Below are 21,036 nucleotides of genomic sequence, written 5' to 3'. Positions count from 1 at the left end.
TGACTGTAATACACACTACCTGAGCAGGGAACATTATTATCACATACTACCTCTGCAGGAGCCTCAGCATGACTGACAGCAAGCACCTCAGCATCATTGTTATAACACTCTCTATGTGGGGCCCTGAACATGACTGTAATCACATACTATCTCTGCGGAGATGTAACATAACAATAATCACACACTATATCTGAGGGGACTTGAACAGGATATATAATCACACATTTTGTCAACGGGGTCTTGAGAGTGACTATAATTAAGCGCTATACGAATTCTGAATGAATATAAGAATGACTCATCGAACACTTTCTCTACAACACTTGAACAACACTATCATAATACTCTCTATGTGGGACTTTAATATGGTTATAATCACACACTATCTCTATGGGGGTCCGAGCATTCCTATAGTAACACACCATCTCAGTGGGGACTGGAACATGACTATTATCACACACTATCTCTGTGGGAACTTGAACATTACTATGACCACACAATATCTCTGTGGGGACTTGAACATTACTATGATCACACACTATCTCTGTGGGGACTTGAACATTACTATGATCACACACTATCTCTGTGGGGACTTGAACATTACTATGATCACACACTATCTCTGTGGGGACTTGAACGTGAATATGATCACACAATATCTCTGTGGGGACTTGAACATGGCTATAATACCACACTATCTCTGTGGAGACCTGGGCATTCCTATAATCACAAACTACCTCTGTGGTTCCTGTGCATTACTGTAATAGTGTTATTTCTGCATGAACTACAGCATGACTATCATCGTACACCAAAACCACAATATCTGTAGGGACTTGGGCATCAATCTAATCATGCAATATCTCAGTGGGGGCTTGAAAATTATCATCATCATACACTTACTCTGTCAGCTCTAGAATATTATTATAATATCATGCCATCTCTTTGGGGACTATTAATGCACAGCCATACGTAGATGGTGCCAATTGGTGAGGTTGATGAAAAACAACTAGGTGGTCAGATGGCAACTTGGTTTTGCCATCTGACCCCATTGCAGGATCTTAAGCCTCTAAATTAATTTAACTATGTGTTGTTTTCATATTCCTTAATGTTTGTGTGCACTCAGTAATAGGCTAAACATCCGTGAATCCCTGTCAATGCACTTTATATATATGATCATTTTCTACTGTAAAATGCATTATTAGACAAATCTCTGTTCTAGGTGCACCTAAGACATAGTGACCTATTCAAATTTGACTAAAGTATCATGTTATGCATGTATGGCACTGAAAAATAGCATTTATCTATTAGATAATGAGTGTATTCAATCAGAAATGAGAATTATTGAGTAGGTCCCCACAAGGATGGTAACACATGTCCAAGTCCCCACAATGATGGTTCTGTGCGCGTGACTAAATAACAACATATTTGTAAAATTGAAGCAGGATCCTGTATTAAGAATTTTTTCTTAACATTTTTCTGTTATTGGTATATTTTTAAAACATTGGGAAGGGTTAGTCCCCACAAGGGTGGGTGGGGGGGGGGGGGGGGTGTGTGTGTGTGGTGTGTGTGGTGTGTGGTGTGTGGTGTGTGGTGTGTGGTGTGTGGTGTGTGGTGTGTGGTGTGTGGTGTGTGGTGTGTGGTGTGTGGTGTGTGGTGTGTGGTGTGTGGTGTGTGGTGTGTGGTGTGTGGTGTGTGGTGTGTGGTGTGTGGTGTGTGGTGTGTGGTGTGTGGTGTGTGGTGTGTGGTGTGTGTGTGTGTGTGTGTGTGTGTGTGTGTGTGTGTGTGTGTGTGTGTGTGTGTGTGTGTGTGTGTGTGTGTGTGTGTGTGTGTGTGTGTGTGTGTGTGTGTGTGTGTGTGTGTGTGTGTGTGTGTGTGTGTGTGTGTGTGTGTGTGTGTGTGTGTGTGTGTGTGTGTGTGTGTGTGTGTGTGTGTGTGTGTGTGTGTGTGTGTGTGTGTGTGTGTGTGTGTGTGTGTGTGTGTGTGTGTGTGTGTGTATATATATATATATTAATACCACACCAAACTTCACCATCCAAGAAGGCGCTGACTCCGTGTATCTTAGTTCAAGGGTTTTATTTCATATCAACTTCTGCTCAGACGCGTTTCGGCGGCAACCTCCGCCTTGCTCACTAACATCTGACTAAACAAAATGACGCTTTTATACATGTTTAAACTCTCACATGTGTCATAATGGTCATTCTTAATTGGCATTCATTAGTTTCCATAGTAATCACATGTTACACCCCATCAATTTGTACATGTTCATTCGTTATTATGGCATTTTAAAATACATTTCTTTGTTTTTTGTTTTGTTTGCATAGGCACACCTTATATATATATTCATATTCCTGAATGGTATAGTTTCAACATTCTGTCTTTTATATATCACATTGATTGGTATTTAATAATACTGGCGGGAGAAAGCCTCCGTTTTAAGTGCTTACATGCATGTTTAGCGGTGTCATAGCAACACTGGCCTATCATTGAGGAGGTGTGTTCCCCTGAGGCCCCTGATTGGTAACCCGGACCATGTCAAGTCTCAAATGGGCTCTGCCGTTTCAGACATCGGTTTGTTTGTCTGGTTGGCAGGGGCAGAACAAGTTCGCAGGTGACAGAAGGCGCTCGTGAATCGAGTGAGTAATGAACTGTTCGTTGTGCGTCAGTCTGCTCAGGGTTTTTTACCGCTACTGTAAAAACCTCTAATTGCGCTATTGAGCCTTTGTTCTGAGTGTATGGGACCGCTGTTTCTCTCGATTAGAGATCACAGCGTCCCGAGTGTCTTTCAAGCCAGCATTACAGTTTTCCCGCTTTTGGAAAATTTGCCGTTTTGCGCTAGTGCGCGTTATTTCTCCCACTCAATGGTAATTCCTCTTTGGAATGGAGTTGCCTGCGTGCCATATGTGCCATTCGGGAGTGATTTGGTGCCAACTAGTCAAGGGTATTACTGTGACTATGTGATGAGATAAGTGATTATTTTCACATTATCGCGTGTGCTGTTTACCAATGTTAAAGGGTACTTAGGAAAGAGGAATCGGACGCTGCTTTAGATATGTACATTTAAGGCTTCATCTGCATTGAGCCCTACAGGGATTTTGGAATTAAGTAAGATTATGTATCGTGATTCCAAATGACGCAATGCAAGTTTGCGATTGCCTCCCCTCAGATTTTTTGGGACATTATCCAGTACGCAGTAAGTTAAGCCTTTTGCATCTCCACCATGTACTTCGTGGATATGTCTCGCTACAGGGTATGCTGGGTCCTTATTGGTTATTGCCCTGAGATGTTGCAACACTCTGACATGTACTGGGTGAATAGTTGATCCTACGTACATTTTGCCACATATGCATGTTAGAAGATATACAGCATGGTCTGTTTTGCATGTATAGTGATCCCTCAGAGTGTAGGGTTGTTTGCGGAAGGGTACTGTGATGCTGACAGTATTTTTGCCATGTACACAGGCCTTGCATTTCATGCATTTCTTAAAACCTTTTTGAGATTGAAACCAGGCTTTTTGTTTGGGTATTTCTGGGGCATTGCAAACCAGTTGTTGTCGCATGGATTTTGCCTTCCTGAAGGACACTAGTGGTCTTTCACCCACTGTTTTGCCTATGGTTGAATCATTTTTAACCAATGGCCAATGTCTTCGGAGTATCTTGCGAAGATTGGCTTGGTGACGATTAAAGCCTGTGATTAGCCTGGGTGGTTGTCTGTCGGAGGTGGTTGTCGCAGACTCCACTTCTTTTGTGAATAGTAAATCTAGGCGGGTTTTAGATTTGCACTTTGTTTCTGCAGTCTTGCATGTCTCATCTGTGTACCCTCTTTTTTTCAATCTTGAAAAGAGATCTGTTTTGGCATTGGTTAACCCCTCCCTTGTGCTGCAATTGCGAGTCATCCTAAGGCATTCTGCATATGGGATCGACTGTTTTAGTGGTGTTGGGTGGAAGCTGTTTGCGTGGAGGATTGTATTGCCCGCAGTGGGCTTACGGTACGTGCGTGTTTGTATTTTTCCATTCTCTACAAATAGCTCCACATCTAAAAATTGAATACTTTCTTTACTAGCATTGCAAGTAAATTTTAGGTTTAGTGAGTTCTCATTCAACTGTTCTGTGAAGCTATTAGCACTTTCCACACTCCCCTCCCACAAAATAAAGATGTCATCTATAAATCGCTTATAAACAATTACATTGTTCTTCAATGTCTCTTTGTGTAGGTTCATCAGTACCTGCTCCTCCCACCAGCCCATATGCAAATTCGCATAGCTGGGGGAGAAGCATGTACCCATGGCTGAACCCTGGATCTGTTTATAAAACAATTTATCAAAAATAAAAGTATTATTTGTGAGACACCACTCAGTCATTTCCAAAATCATTGCAGTGTGTTTGTACTGGTTAATAGGTCTTTTTCCCAAAAAGTGTCTTATGGCATTCAGTCCATCTTTGTGTCTAATGCTGGTATACAGCCCTTGGACATCCAATGTTAAAAATACATAGTTCTCTTTCCATCTTACATCGAATATCTTTTTTAGGAAATCACCCGTATCCTTTATATATGCTGGTAGTTTTTTGACCTCTGGTTGGAGAAAGTGGTCAATGTATACACTCGTATTCTCGAAGAGGCTTCCTATGGCTGAAATTATTGGTCTTCCCGGAGGCACTTTCTCATTTTTATGCACCTTGGGGATTAGGTACAGTTGTGCTGTTACTGGATAGTCTGTTTTGAGGAATTCTAGTTCATTCTTGCTCAGTAAGCCTTCCCCTCTCCATTTATACAGTTCATTATGGTACCTCTCTTGGATACCTACCAAATGGGTTGGACTGATCCTTGTGTAGCACTCCCTGTCTTGCAATTGTGCAAGTGCCTCCGCATTGTACATCTCCAGTGGCCAGAGTACAATATTGCCACCTTTGTCGGACCATCTTACTACGATGTCCGGCCTGGATTTGATTTTCTCCATTAATGCATTGTATTTTCTGTTCTGGTCTTCATTTTTCCTATACCTCTGCTTGGTGCTTAGAATGGAGAGTTCTTTCAGGTCTTTTATTACGTATTCTGCAAACAGATCCAGTCCATCTTTTGGCATTGTTGGCATAAAAATTGATTTTGGTTTGAAACCGGTTTTCACTGGTTGCCAAATGTTAATATCCGAACTCATTGCTGCCCCACTGGGTGTGATTTCCTCATTCATACCTTCATTCTCCATTTCTAGGTCAATTAGGTTCTGTAGTGTTTCCATATGTTCAACATTCAGTGTATTAGTTGTTTCACTGCTCAATCCTGCCCCTGTTGTGGTTGCGTTGACATTGTAGAAATACTTTTGCAGTTTTAGTTTTCTTACATAAAGGAAGAGATCGATCCTCGTTTGTGTGTAATCAAAGTTTGTATCATTGCAATAGGTCAGGCCTAGTGACAAAATTTCCAGTTCATCTTTGGTTAGCTCCATGTTTGATAGGTTTATTACTGTGTTGTCTTTTTCTGTAATGTTCATCGGCGCCTGTTGGATCTGTATTTTTGTTTTTGTTTCTGTTTTTCTGTTTTTTGTGCCTGTTGCTCCCCATCTCCTGTCTTTCCGTCTCCTGCTTTTTGTTTTTGTTTTTGTGTCTGATTGTTCGTGCCTCGCCCTGTTCCCTGAGTCAGTGTACTTCTTGGGCGCAATGTTCTGAGGCGTTGTAGGCGTAAAAAAGCTAGCTCTTCAGCTGGAGTTGGTGCTGGACCTTCCGCACCCTGATTGCTTTCGTTATCAGTTTCATATTCTGAACTAAATTCGGTTTCACTTTGGCCTGTCCCCCCCATTTGATCATTTTGAGTTTTTTGTAGGGGTTGTTTTCTGATTTGATCGAACTTCTTTGCAAAGGTATATATTCTCCCATTCAGATAGTCATTTCTGTCCCTCTGAAATTTAATTGCTTTCCTCTCTTTGATCTCTTCCTCATGTTTGATTATTCTCGTTTGAATTTCTTTCATTCTTTCTGCAATTTCATCCTTGTTATCTTTGGTATCTAGTTCTTTTAGGATTTCTTCAATCCGTGTTATCATTTTTGCCCTGTCGCTTGCTGCAAATTTTATCAGAATTTTTAACATGTTCTCAGACGATTTGGCACTGTTTTCTGCCCACATTTGCAGCATTTCAGGGTCGGGGTCTTCATAGGTGGGTGCCACCAATATTCTCAATCCCCTCGGTATTCTATTCACATCTAGATACCTGGATAGTGATTTAACTTCCCACCACTTGGCTACTTCTTTTTTGCGAAGTTTTTCCAATTCATTTAATAATGCCTTGGTCTCATCTTTCTCTTTCGGTTCAGGTTGAGCATTTTGTTTGGACTTATTGCCTTTCCCTGTGTCTGTATCATTAAATATGTCCAGTGCAGCCTCCTCTCTTTCCTTTTCCCACTCAGCAGCCATGTTGATTGATTAATGAATAATGCACTTGTACAGATACACTGCCCGTGTGGTTCCACCACACTAAGGCTCACTCTCCCAATGGATCACTCCCTTCCGCCCGTTCCCATTAATCGCACCGAGTCACGGCTTACCCGAAATCTCCGACTGCCCTCCAGCGACCGTCAATCTCAGGGATGCCAGTCTCAGGTGTTTTCACAGGTTTCTCGGGACTTTTCGTTATTTCAGATCCAGGGGGGCACTGTGTGTCTCTCCTTTTCCAAAAGTTCACCACAGGTTTGTCCTTATATATATATATATATATATTTATTTATATATATATATATATATATATATATATATATATATATATATATATATATATATATATATATTTTAAAACCTTTATTTTTTGATTTTGCAACATGGAAGAAAACACCCCCCCCCCCCCCCCCCCGAAACTTGGCATCGTTCATCCAGCAGGTGTATACAATACGGTAACCTCATTATGGCACTAAATGGTACAGTGAGTACAGTACGTGCTATATTTATAAGCATCCTGATAACCACAGCAATCGCATGAAATACTGTCAAGGAACAGGCAATGCACCTACATTAGCGTGGGTCCAACCTCCCCATTCCCTCCCCCCTCCCCCTCTGGTCCGGAGTCCCCTGAAGAAAAAAGTTCAGCACTCGTACCATCCCAGTCGCTATGAGTTATCTCCGGGGCACACATAACTCCCCATGCAAGGAGATCGTTCTGCAACTTCACATCCTCGCGGGACCTCTGCATATGTGTCTCCTCAGCTAGTGACCATTCTCTTACATCTCTACGCCACGCTGACAACTCCGGCGCTCTTCGCCCCATCCAGGTGATCGCCACTCTACGCCAGCGCCAACATTAATTGCAAAAGTTTGCAGGAAAGGTTCCTCTTTTTGGGTTTAGGGACCAGGGCTAGAAGGCAGTGAAGCGGGCCCAGATCAAGCCGAAGGCCAGTTACGGCCCGGATACGAACTACCACCCCCCTCCAGAAGCTACCAACCAAGGGGCAGTCCCAGGCCAGGTGCAGAAATCCCGCCCCCCGGTCCAACATCTGGGGCAGTTGTCCTCCCTATCTCCTGAAATACGCCAGCGGGGTCATGTAGGTGCTGTGCATGAAGTTAAAATGCGTCAATTTGAATCTCGCATTGCAGGACACTCTGCGAGTAAGACTCCCTATGCGCTTGCGCCGTCCCGGGGTCAGGGCGATATCCAGGTCCAGGTGTCCCAGGAAGGCGGAACTGGCAGGGTGGAGTCCTGTCTCATGGCCGAATATAGCAGAGAAATTAACCTCCGCCCTCTCCCGCAAGAGAGGAGGATGTTCAGGGTGTGGGACAACGGGGGTGCCTCCGGAAATTGGGGCCACGCGGCTCTCGCCACCTCCTGAAGGCCCCGGTAGTGCAGGTATTGTCCTTCCCCCAGGCCAAAGGTTTCCATGGCCTGCTCAAAGGACATAAAGGACTCATCGGGGTAAAGATCCGCCAGAGTCTCGCAGCCTCCCACCTTCCAAGCCCTAAAGGACATGTGTTCCACCATATCCACCGCCGGGGCTAAGATCCACACTGACAATTCCCTATGAAAGGGGGCACGCCGCAGAATTTTCTCCACAAACCGCTGCCAAACCGCAGCCGCGTGGCGAACCACGTATGGTAGGTCCACATCAGCCCCCCGTCCTCGCATAAGCGCCACCTGTAATTCCTGCTCGTTAGCCCTGCCGGCCAACAGACTCAACTCCCAGCTGTTTGCATCTGCAAACCATCGTGCCGCTGGCAACAACTGTGCCGCATAGTAGTATAAGTCAAATCTGGGTGCCTCCAGTCCCCCCTCCTCTCATGTTCGGACCACGGTGTGGAGGGCAACTCGGCTGCTCCATCCCGCCCACAGCCGTGACGTTAGCAGCGTGTTAAGTGTGCAAAATACTCGCGAGGGGAGTGGACATAGGGAATTCTGGAGGACATAGAGCGTCCTGGGGAGCATCACCATCTTTGCAATGGCCAATCTCCCCATCAGAGATAATGGCAAGGAGTTCCAGAAAGTGACCGATTGCTGCAAGGATCGAATAACTCGGTCAATATTGCGGGCCAACCCCTGTGCATCCGTAGGCGTTACCTGGATGCCGAGATACCGGAACGCCTCCTGTTCCCATCTCAACCCGAGATTCGGTAGGTCCGTCAGTGGCCCGCCGCTGTAGCCCGACAAAGGGAAAACCATGGACTTCCCACAGTTAATTCGCAGTCCCGAGGCCGCGCCAAATCGATCCAAGTGCTGTAGAAGGACCGGCACTGACTCCTGCGGGGACATTAAATAGAAGAGGGCGTCATCCACGTATAGAGAGATCACATTACATGTCTCGCCTACTGTGATGCCCCATCGTGCAATGTCCGCCCGGAACCGGACTGCCAGAGGCTCAATCGCCAGAGCGAAAAGAAGAGGCGAGAGGGGACATCCCTGGCGTGTGCCCTGGCCCAAGGGCCATTCTTCCGAACGCGATCCCTGTCACGGTAGTTCAGAAATTTTGCAATGAGGGCCCGGGGAGGGGCACCAGGTTTCGGAAGTGGGACCAATACTCTGTGCGCCCTCTCGATTACAGAAACATCTGACAGGTCCTCGGGGCACAACACTGTCAGAATCCATTGCTCTAGGAAGCGTTCCGGGTTGCCAGCCTCTGCTCGTTCCGGAATACCCAGCACGCCCTCCGCTCAGCATCCTCCGCTCTCCAATCCACGGCCTTCGTCGCGGCCGAGAATTGATAGACCGTTTTCTTGAGAGACGCCACCTCTCCCTGCAGTTGGGTGATGTTCCCTTCCGCGGTCGTGACTTTGTCGGCCACTTTGCGCAGGTCAGTCCACAACAGGTTCACGTCGATGGACACAGTCTCAATCTGACGTTCCAAAGCCGAGTGGGAGCTCTGTATCGCTTTCAGTAACTCCGCCCGCGACGGCTCCTCGGGCGCTGGACCCCCCTCTTCCTGACCCGACTGGCGAGTGAGTCTCTGTGAGGGGAGCCTCTGTGTGGTATACTGGGTGATGGTGTTGGGCTGGACCGCCCGGGGTGTTCTGTCCTTGCGCATCATGAAGTACGAGGGGGGCCACTCAAGCTTCCTCTAGATCTTCGGCAGCTCCCTCAGACGTCGTATACACTCTAGGCACCAGGGCAATAGGCCCACCCGATCTGCCGTCCAGACGCGTCCCAGTGAGGGCACTGCTATATTTCTAGCCCAAAGGGCCCTGCGTCCCAGGATCTAGTGGACTACAGGGAGAGAGGAGGCTAGGTCCAGACCCCTGCTCCAGTCGCGATCGGGGCTACTTGTGGGCCCCCCGGCATCCTCCCATCACCAGCCTCTGAGGGTACCCCCTCCGAGCCCCTGTACCTCCAGTCTCTGTATTTCAGGTCCTGTGCCCCAGCGTTTGTAGGGATGTCCTGTGGGCGCGTGACCCCCTAGTGCCAGGAGAAGATTGCTCCAGGGGTCCAGAGCTCAGCAAGTGGTCGAGGGGTCCGTTCTGCCGCAGGCGCAATGGGCCGGTCCAAACTGCGGGCCCTACACTCATGCGGCCCTGTCCCGATATGGACTGGTCATCCTCTTACCCCCAAGCCAGGGCCCAATGCGGATCAATGGGTCGGGTCTCCAAGTGCCGCCAGCCGCGTGCAGCGCGACACTCCAGTCGCCGCCGAGATCTCCGGGGGCGGCTGGCCCACCGCACCAAGCGCCATGACCAGGCACAGGCCGCCTCGACCGCCAGCACTGGGAGGCCGTGACTCCGTCTCCCGGTCTGGTCAGCGTCGTATTTCTGGCCCCCGCTGTCACCTTTGCCGTTGCCAGGTCCCCGGGGGTTCTCCGGGCAGTTCTCAGCTCTGTCGCTTCTGGGCCCGATCCCCGGTCTCGAGCGGCAGCCTCTCACCCTAGGCGCTCCGATCAGACGCAGGCCGATACAGCCACCAGCACTGGCGGGCTGCTCTCCACCTCTCGAGCTGGCCGGTGCACCAGTCTAGGATCCCTCTCACACCTCCGCCTCAACCGGGCCCCCCCGATGACAGTGGGGGTCTCCCGGCAATTTCCACTGCTCCGGCTCGGCTAGGCCCGATACCCGGCCACGATTACCGGCGGCCACCGCTACCACCACTGCCGGCCATTAAGGCCGGTCCTCCAAGGCGCTCCGTGTCTCCGTGGACTCAACGCTGCTCTGGCGCCTAATTAACCACTGGGGGGGGGGCCCGATGGCAATGTGACCCCCCGTACCTGGAAACGCCGAACATCGGGCCAGGCCGCGATCCCCGGCCTCGATTTCCAAACCGGCGGCAGCAAATCAGTAGGTCCGAGCTCGGCAGTGCCCCGGGCACCTACAGCTTTCAAAGCGGGACCGGAGGAGCACAGGACGGTCCGGGTCTGGGGCAGCACCGTAGGAGTGTCTCAGGTGGGCTGGCAGGATCTCTTATTTAGGATTTTAGTGGTGGCCGGGAGGGAGCCGAAGGAGCTCACGTCCTGTCGGCCATGCTGCTTGGCCACGCCCCACCAGTATAGGTATATTTTAAATGAATTGGAATATTGTTGGAGAAGGCTGGAATAATGATGTCTTCGCCATGTGGGCACTTCCTGACAAATTCTGGTGGCCAGTCTTGTTCAGTGTAAAGAATGTCATAACCCTTAGAAAGCCGCTCCCAAAAGAGTGCTTTCACTTTTCTTGGTATGTCTCCCTCCATCCGGAGTGTTATTTCATATAACTTATGTGGACAACTAACTTTGGTATTTGCAGTTTCAACTTGAATGAATTAATTCAAGTCCATTGTCTCCAGATGATCCTTCAGGTTCTGGCGAGCTATGGTGATTCTGCTGCGCTATCCAACTTTGTCTGAGCCTATTCTTCGTTCTTGATTTGTGTCCTCAAGATCCTCGGCATGTCTAATTTTTAGACCTGCTACCATCTTTTTGGTGAATTGAGGTTTCTTGTTTTTCTGAACGTGTTGTTCGTCTTTGGACTCCACCCGTTCTTCCTTGTTTTCTGACCGTCCTCTTCTTTCGGATTTCTGTGACTAAGTCTGAAAGGTACAAGAGGAACGTGTATCAGTATCTTGATATCTATCAGGTTTTCTCAAATTATCTCTGTTCCTGAGGTTATACCTCCTTTCAGTGGGCTCTTTTTGAGGAGATCTACCTCAGGAATGAGAACGCTTCTCTTTAGAAGTTTGTTTGCTATTTTTCCACTTCCTTTTACTGGGAGTAGGAGTGTTTTTAGTAAAGACCTTTTCAGGACTTTCAGACAGTTGGGGTTTCACTGGTTTCCCTCCCAGACTGTCTCTGCCTAATTCTTCATAGGATTTTTCAATTATTCTGGCTAGTTCTTGTGGTTGCTCAGTTACATCAAATTCCCTTAATTTCTTGCGGATCACCACTGATGCTGCTTCACCGCTAATATTACTGCTAAGACCTGTTTAAAATCTTTCAGTAATTTCATACCCAGATTTAAAGCAGGCTCTGCCCCGTATTCATTTTGAATCTGTTTCAGGAAGTCTGGTATTACCGCCATAGACGGAACCCCATGTGTTTTAGTGTAGATAAAAGCAAAGACTGTACCCCAACTGGTGCAGTCCTCCAAATGTGGTGTGATCCCCATTGGTAAACAGATTGTTAAAATCCTGTGTTTCTCATGAGGGCCAGTATTAGGAAATACTGCTTCGATTTGAGTAATTTTTTGAGCTATCCAGAATGGAATTTGTTCCCGTTTTGCAGGTAATTTACCAATGCCTGAGTGTAAAGTCTGTGGTGTAATTGTATTCCCCTGGTGAGGGGTATGTTGTGGAATTACTATTGCAGGTTGGACTGTGAGAGTCCGCATGACATATTGAACCAATTGTCTATAAATTTTGATTAACTCTTTGAGTTGAGCTAATAAGTTTACATCTGACATTTCATTAATGACAGGATGTGGTGTATAGCTGGCTAAAACCAGCCATGTTGCTCCTGGTCTACCTAGTGGACCGAGCCTGGTAATGTGATTTAAATGTTTTAGGGTGCCTTTATACCAGAGCTCATGCTCCTGGTATGTGAGTGGAATTTCAATATCCTCGAAAAGAATGTATTCTTCTGGTAGATTATCTTCTTTGCAGAAGTGAAATACATGTGTTATTAGATTTGCTTCTGGGAAGACTATCCATGAATAGAATACCTCTGTCTGGTGATATTCATGTGCCTCTATCACAAAAACTGCCCTAACACTTCTCGATGTTAGGCCATGTTTTAAAAGTTTTATAGTGATGGTTTTCCTTAAATTTAGAGGAATGCCTATAGTATCCTCGTCGGTGTCTTGGAAACCTGTATAGTTTAAAGCTCTGTCAGCGTTGTCACCTGTAGCTCCACTGGCACAGGGATTATCTTCATCGGCCATTTTGTTGACTGAAAGTTTGCAGAGCAAGTTTCAAGGGAACAAAGATAAGGTGCACAATATTTTGGAACCCTTCATCCTTCAACATTGAACAAACCAAACAGCTAATACATAGAATTTTTCATCCTATTCAGCTATGGCGGATATTTATCCCTTTACCCACTCTAGACGTCTATTGGAGTTTCACGCAAAAAAAGGGGGTCTCTGAGAAAAGCACGACTGAGTTACTCCAGTATCTAGCGTTAAATGAGTGCCTTACCAAACCGTTGGGCGCCATGTAGTGTAGTTCCTATATTCCCAATAGGCTCTGCGCATTGGAATAATATACACTATAGATTTGACATAGGACTGAGGTCAGTATGTCTCTATTGAGTATACTATACCTAATTGTGGGTGCCAGCTAGCTCAGAGGTCACTAGAAACTTTCTCGAATACACAAGAAGGGATTAGTTTCGGACAACCGCATAAACATGACAACTTTGTTTCCCCAAGAATAAAAACGTATCTTCAGAGTCGTGGAAACAAAAGATAATCATTTTACTTAGCCAATCGTGCATGCTTCGTTTCTACAGAGTTGCAGAGAAAAATAGAGAGATGGGCGTTTCAATAAAAGGGGTTTATTGAACAGTCTTCTTTCTCATGCAAGAGAGGTGAACTGCTACAATCGTTAGACAGAATGCAAAGTATAATGCGTACAGCGTAAACAGTAATATAAAATAATACTGTAATAGCATTGTCTGGTGCTATGACATATAAAAATACATACATAAATTACACAGGCCAAAATACTCAACTGGTGCTTCTAAAATACGCCTAGCCCAGTGTACCTAACCTAGGTCTAGTACGAGGGAAGAAGTAAGTGTGGTCTTTAGCATGGGTTTACTTTTTGCCAAGAGTTGACAAAGGTTTCTCTAGGTTCTCATCAGCTCCATACCTTAGAATGAGGACAGCTTCTAATCAGTGCATCAGCTGGAGAGTTGGCTTCCTTCGGCACTTGCTGTTGCCAGCTGTGTCGTGCAAGTAGGTAGTCGAACAGCGCTGAACCATACCGTGCTTTGCAATAGCAAGTGAAGGTATATTTATACCTTGCAGGTGTTTAGGAATGCCAGCTTTGATGTAAAGTCGGGCATATGAACGTCATGAATGAACCCCTAAGGAATAGATGTTCATGTATAATAACTGAGTTAATGGAGAAATCAATATTCAAGCACGGGGAAGTCCCTAACGGCGTATGAGTAGATGAATGGATGGAAGTAGCCATGCCTGTATTTGGCCAGCATGGGCTATGCCTAAATAAGAACTGGATTTCTATGCCTATATAAGAGCAACGCAAATTGTACCTATATAAGGGCATGAATCGGGAAATTCATTTGGAATCTAAAATCAAACTCAACAGTGGGTCCAAATCCTCCTTTTCTACTAATACTAAATCACCTTGGTGCTTTGTTTGTTATCAAAAAGACCATAGGACATCTGATCCCAGTTGTCTTAAGAAAGACACCAAGGCGTGGCATAGGAGGGAATGGAGTAGGACATGTTTCACTTGCTCTCCGACTCCTTGGGGCCCATATAATGCCATTGAATACACAAGGGCAGGTAAATGGACACTCTCTAGAAGTGGGAAGGTGGCTGCCCTCCCGCCCTTACCGTAAAGGGGCTGCTTTCTCCTCCAGCATTGACACTGGCTGCTGTGTGGTGGAGGTTCTGTGCGGCTGCTGGGTGCCCTCGCCTCCATCTTGCCAGGCAGCCTTGCATTGAATGGCCGCTGCGGTCACAATGGCCTTGTCTAGCGAACGGAGTCTAAGCTCCGCCTGGCAGAGGGGACTTCCTCTCTGTTGCCTTCTATGGGAGCCACACCGCTGATGATCCTTGGGAGGCACTCTGAGCATGCAAGAGTTCCGGCACAGCAGCCTTGCACTCCAGGAGTACTTGGCTGCTCTCCCTAGGTGAGGGCTCGGCACATCGGCCCTTGAAGCCCCTAACAGTGACATCAACGGCATCTACCTACCCAGGAAGGCCTAGAAGCCATATCCCCTCTTGCCTGCAACTACTGTGGTGTGGACCCGCATGCTTGTTCCAGGCCTGCGGTACAGCCTGTCAGCATTCAGGTCCCTGGGAGGGTAGCTGGAGCAGAGGCATGGGGGCACAGGATGGGCGAGCTGCCCAGCAGCTGCTTGCCATAGAATGCCAGGAGTTTGTGAGGAATTGCACAGCAGCTCTACGTCCTGGGTGAGACCGTGGCTTGTCAGACCCTCAGGCACCTGGAGGTGCTGTAGGTGGCGATTGCACAACGGACTACGAATCTCTTGTTTTGAAGCTTTCACGGTGCAGGCACACCTGCCCACACTTGCTCACCTCAGGCCTGGGACACAATCCACCTGCACCCTTGCCCCTGGGAAAAGAGTTGGATGTAAGGAGCGCGTGCGGGGGCTGAGCGGAACAGATGTTGGGCAGGAGGCTCCCGGGAGCCTTTATTTCTTGCTATCGCAGACTGTCTTGATTGTGGCAGCTGGGAGTGGCACCCTGAATTTACTGATACGCACTGGATCTGAAGCTCGAATCTCTGACAACTGGAGTGGCTGTTACATGGCTGGCTTCTTGGGAACATTTTACCAACAGGCCCCTTCCCTTACAGCTTCCCTCACAGGGTGTGCCCTGTCTTACCGCCTACTTTCGACAAGTGGCCGGCCGCCCTGTCTCCTGAAGGATGGTCTGGGCTGTGGGAGCCGCTAGAAATATTTGGACTGCGAGAGGGCCTTGGAGTAGTGCCTTCTTAAATGCCTGTTACCTGCGTGGTGTGAATTGAGAGGCCTTGAGACTGCGAGCCTGTCGGCAACCCTGGAAAGGAGTGGGCTGGAGTCTCCATGGAACAGCGTGTGTGGGTATTTCAGGGGGCATCTTCTTAAATCGTCATGGCCCGGGCTCCTGGGGGCCTAATTGACTGTTTCTGCAGGGACTAAGCATCTGTGCCCTGGTTGTGTTATGCCTCTTATCTGCCAAGTGGGGTGAAAACCTATACATTTGCCTCTGTGTCTCGGCTGGCTTGGGGGCAAACGGGTGCCCGAGCCGCGCTTCCTTGGCTTGAGTGCTTCCTACACTACCACCTGGGCCATCTACGCCAAAGGCTGCTGCCCCTCTCTTTCACTCCATTTGTGCCTGATCGCTTTCCCTCAGAGGCATGGACTGTACCTGATAACGGATACTCCTGCTTTACCTGGTGGAGGATGCCGGGGGAGTTTTATGGCCAGTGGGTCCTCTGTTGTATGAGAGACCTGAAAAAGAGCTACTTGTCCTCCTTCGGCCTAGCACCCTGGGCATTATATCTCCAGTATCTTAACCTGATACAGCCCTTCCGCGCCGTTGCACACTTATCTGCTCTTACTCCCCCCACTTCACTACGCTGCTGTTGCTTACAGCACAGGGGGCAGGGATAGAATGGTGCACACCTGATTTCCCTGCTTGCCTCAACCTGGACCTGGCACACAACCTGCTGCCATGCCGTGTTCCAAAACCGTGAAGGACAATCCAGTGATGTCTCTCTGGACCAAAGCCTCAGCTGCAGAATCGGAGGCGCTGCTTCCACCTATACCTCAGAGACAGAGCCTGCATCCTCGTCTCCTGTCATGCAGGGTTATATAGACCGCTTTCTGCAGGAGATCTGCTCCGACATTGGCTCCCTTAAGGATGAGTTCAAATCCTGCCTATGGGACCTACGGAAAGATTCTAATTGATGTGGCATGTGCACAGCTTGTTAATTTGTGAGGATGATTTCCTTTGGTTTTGTTGGTTTGTTCGATCCAACGGTTTATAAACAATCGGGTGCTTTCAAGGTGGCGTATCCGTACTATACGTCAATGCATTAAACTGAAAATGTGCTTCCAGTCGTTGGAAGCATCCCTTGTTGTGGCACTACCTTTGGTTCTTGGAAAATAAGACTCCTCCAGTTATTTGTTTTCAAACATGAGTATCATTTATTATATTCAATTAATTCTTTTGTGAAGTTTTAGAATTTATTTTTCACTCCATTTTCACGTATGTCTGTTTATAATTAAACTTCAAGTCTTTACACTTTGCTCCAATGCATTTCGGCCATAATGGCCGTCTTCCGGGAGCTTTCGTGTTTAAATGGCCGTAGCGTCTTGGTTGTTTTGGAATGCGGTGCGCATCAGTCGCGTTTCACTGTGTCGTTCGTAACAGCATTGGAGCAAAGTGTAAAGACTTGAAGTTTAATTATAAACAGACATACGTGAAAATGGAATGAAAAATACATTCTAAAACTTCACAAAAGAATGAAATGAATATAATGAATGATACTCATGTTTGAAAACCAATAACTGGAGGAGTCTTATTTTCCAAGATCTAAAGGTAGTGCCTCAACAAGGGATGCTTCCAACGTCTGGAAGCACATTTTCAGTTTAATACACCTACTGAAAGATGACACCTACATAGGTGAGCGGGTGTACGATTTTGAACATACAGTTGATACCAAGTCAGAAGATCAAGAGATGTTAAAGAAGTGTGTCTGGAAGAGGAAAACATTGACTTACAAACAAAACAAGTTGATTTGGAGAATAGAAGCCGCTACAACAATATGCGCAGGCAAGGGGTGCCAAGGGGCATGGAGGGCTAAGATATTATGTCCTTCACGGCAGACCTCCTCCAGGCGATTTGAAGAGATAACGATGTTTCCCCGTCAACCCTTGATAGGACACACCGGGTGGCCTCAGCCTCCGGATGTACTGATGTGGTGCTGGACATTTTGACCAGAGTGCATTTCTTTGCTGGGAAAGAAGCAATACTGTGAGCATCCAGGGACAAAGCGGAACGAGTGTTCCAGGGGCAAACTATTCAACTTTATCAAGATCTGAAGGCAGTAACCGAATTAGGGCAACCGGGTCACTAATGACCACCTCTCAGCCTTCCGTACTAAATGAAGACTCAATCAGACAGCAGACAAAATAAAACTATTTATTCATATACTCTCAGAGTGGAGCCCCATCTGCCCAGTCGCTAGGAGTGCTACAGAGGGGAACTGAAATTAACAAGCATAAAGATACATTATGTACGATTCTAAGTCAAGCAGAAACACGCTCACAGTGGAATTTTCCAAGCAGGTGCAGCTAAACGATGAAATACAAAAAAAAAGGTTTCAGCTTCTCGTATCTGACACAAACGAACTATCTAGCGGGAAATATGAACAGTGCACTCTTACTGAAACAAAACCTAAGAAAAGAAACAAAACTCAGAGGGGAGCATTTCTCGGAATTGGACGAGATCAGTTTTGAAAAGCCTAAAATGGCACCTGTAAAGGAAATGGTGCAGAGAATGGTAACTTACATAGAGCACTGCGTAAATATAAACAGTTTCTATTTTAACAGACCTCCTTTTAGCATGAGCTAAAACATTTTCTAATGGCAACAAAAGTCAACAAAACTATGAACAAGAAGAATAAATCACATTAATAAACAGTTATGAGCACTCCATACCATCAGGATCAAAAAGTGAAACAGCAAGAAGGGAGGAATTCTCGGATATGTGGTACTGCAAATCCGGACCCCGCTGTTTCACAGATATCGAGGTCCAACACTTGTGTCACAAAATATCGTCGTACCATGACGAATTTGGTATCTACGGACAGGTAATGATCAGGACATTATCCCTATGCATTTGCGTCATGATTGAGTGATGCTGGGCGTGGCTTGGACGCCGATCGGGATGGCGGCGTGAGCTCGCAGCTCCGCGCGGAATCCCGCTAATTCTCCTGTCTTTGGCACCCTGGGCGACCCGAGGTCGACGCTCCTGCCCTCTGAAGGGTGAGGGGACAGCCGGGCACGGACGGAAAGTTGCTGGGGGACTGCTGGCCCCGAGGAGACCGAGTTGGGCGACGGCCGAGGTGTTGCCGAGAGTGAGAAGAAAATGGCGCCGATGAGGACGGGCAGCCCCGGACATCAACTTTGAGCCGAGTTGTCGCCGGCTGGCGGGAGGCCCTGCAGCCGATAGATCGAGACATTGGGGACAGAGGCGCCAGTTCCTGAGGTCGGGGAACAGTGAATCGCCCCGCCCGGGCCTTGTGGTCTCTCGCTGGCCGCCATCTCTGTCTCCTTCTTTCCCCCCTCAGGCTTCCGAGGGGACCGGCGGAACAGTGCCCGCCACGCTGGCCATTGGTCCTGAGGGCATTGGTGGCGGCGCTTGACCCTGCTCAGTGTCAGGCAGTTCGCGCCGGACTACGAGCGCAGAAGCTGGTCGGCTTGCTGGCCTGTGACGCAGTACCCTGAAATGGCGGCGGCCGGAGGGCTGGTGGCCGAGGAGCGAGCAGAGGGGGACCTGGCGGCATCGTCCCGGATGGGCGAGACTCCCCCGCCGGAGTTGGATCAGGAGCAGCGGCTGCACCGACGTCTAGACGCCATACTCGATGCGATCACCTCGACCAAGGAGGCGCTGCACCAGGACATTGCACAAGTGGCCACGGGACTGGAGCTACTGCGAGCTGACCATGCAAAGCTGGCCATGATCAGCTGCTGTTGGATCTGAAGCCGTCGGTGGTGACCGCAGAACACAGGATCACGGATATATTAGCCCGGTTGGACTCGCTGGAACGACGGGCGGAGGATGCAGAAGGCCGCAACAGGCGAAACAACGTGCGGGTCGTAGGCCTGCCGGAACGAATTGAGGGGGAGGATGCGGTGGCCTACATGGAGAACTGGTTTCGCACAGTGGTGGCACCGGAGGGGCTTACTCCTTTCTTTACTCTGGAGCGAGCCCACAGGGTGCCTGCTCGCCCGCCAGGGCTTGGCCGCCCCCCCCCGACCGATGGTGGTGCGGCTCCTCCATTATAAGGACCGGGATCTCCTCATCCAGCGGGCTAGGATGTCGGGCCCGTATGAGATGGAAAACAACAAGGTCACGATCTTCCTGGACTACACCCAGGCGGTCCAGAAGAACAGGGCATCGTTCCTAGCGGTGAAGAAGGAGCTCCGGGAGGAAAGGCATCCAATATTCCTTGCTCTACCCGGCCAAGCTGCGGATCATAATGGACGAAACTACGCACTTTTTCCAGACCCCAGACGAAGTTTGGCAATGGCTGGAGTCGTATAGAGCGGGGACGGACAGGTCACATAAAAGTAGGCGAGATCAGCCTAAACAACCCAGGATCAGACAATCGCAGCGCATCAGGTCCCACAACAGGCGCCAGCGGGAGAAACGGGAGGCTCAAATGGCTGCGGAAAAGAGAGACGCGCTCGCAGCGACGGCGGCCATCACGGGGTCGCAACAGAACAGTGACCGGGTGGAAACGGACTCGGGCGGAGAAGGCAGGAGAACGGGAGAAGACCTCTCAGAGGCGGAAAGCTCGAAGGGGCCGGGGGTGACCCCCCCAGACCTCTGATGGAATATTTTGCGGTTGAGACGGTGTTGGGACTTGCTCGAGACCTAATGGTAGGGCGGTATCCTGTTGGAGATGAGTGGGTTGCCAGGGGGGGGCTGAGCGCGCAGTAGGGGATGAGGGCGCGGGGTGCGGGCTCCGCTAGCTGGGATCGGCGATAACTCACCCCCCTTGGGCCCTTAAGGCCTGCTGTGGTGGAGACCACAGGGTAGGAATATGGGTAGTTGGTTCGAGGTTTGGATTGGGGCTGACATTGGGTTTGTAGGCTCTGTCCTGGGGAGTGGGGTTTGGGGTGTTTTTTTTGTTCAGGGTGTGTTCTGGGGGGGGCAACTGCTTTGGGAGGGATGTGAACTTTTGTTATTTGGATCGGACTGCTCGATGTTGGTATGGGGACATTACCTAACCTGAAATGCCTGACGTGGAATGTCCGGGGGCTGCGAACTATGGTTAAACGCCACAAAGTACACGCATACCTGGTGCGAAGGGGGGTACAGATTGCTATGCTGCAAGAAACCCATCTGACTAAAAAAGAGTGCGCTGCGTTGCAAAAAAGATGGCGGGGCCAGGTGTTCGGCACCACTTATTCAGCATATGCCAGGGGGGTGCTGATTTGGGTGAGAGCGGGGATACCGTTCCAGGTGCTGAATCAAGTGGTGGACCCTGATGGTAGGTTCGTAGCAGTGGAGGGGAGGTTGTATGGAAGGGATGTGGTTCTCTGCTGTGTGTATGCGCCAAATACTGATCAGGCTCGATATTTTGATGGCCTCTCTGGGTCCTTGGCTTCTTTCCTGGCAGGCCCGATAGTGTTAGGGGGGGACTTCAACTCGATTACGGATGTGGCTCTGGATAGGTCCCATCCCCCC

Source organism: Lissotriton vulgaris, chromosome 2_1 (assembly GCF_964263255.1).
Source record: "Lissotriton vulgaris chromosome 2_1, aLisVul1.2, whole genome shotgun sequence".
Lineage (NCBI taxonomy): Eukaryota > Metazoa > Chordata > Amphibia > Caudata > Salamandridae > Lissotriton > Lissotriton vulgaris.
Note: the sequence above shows the minus strand (reverse complement) of the source record.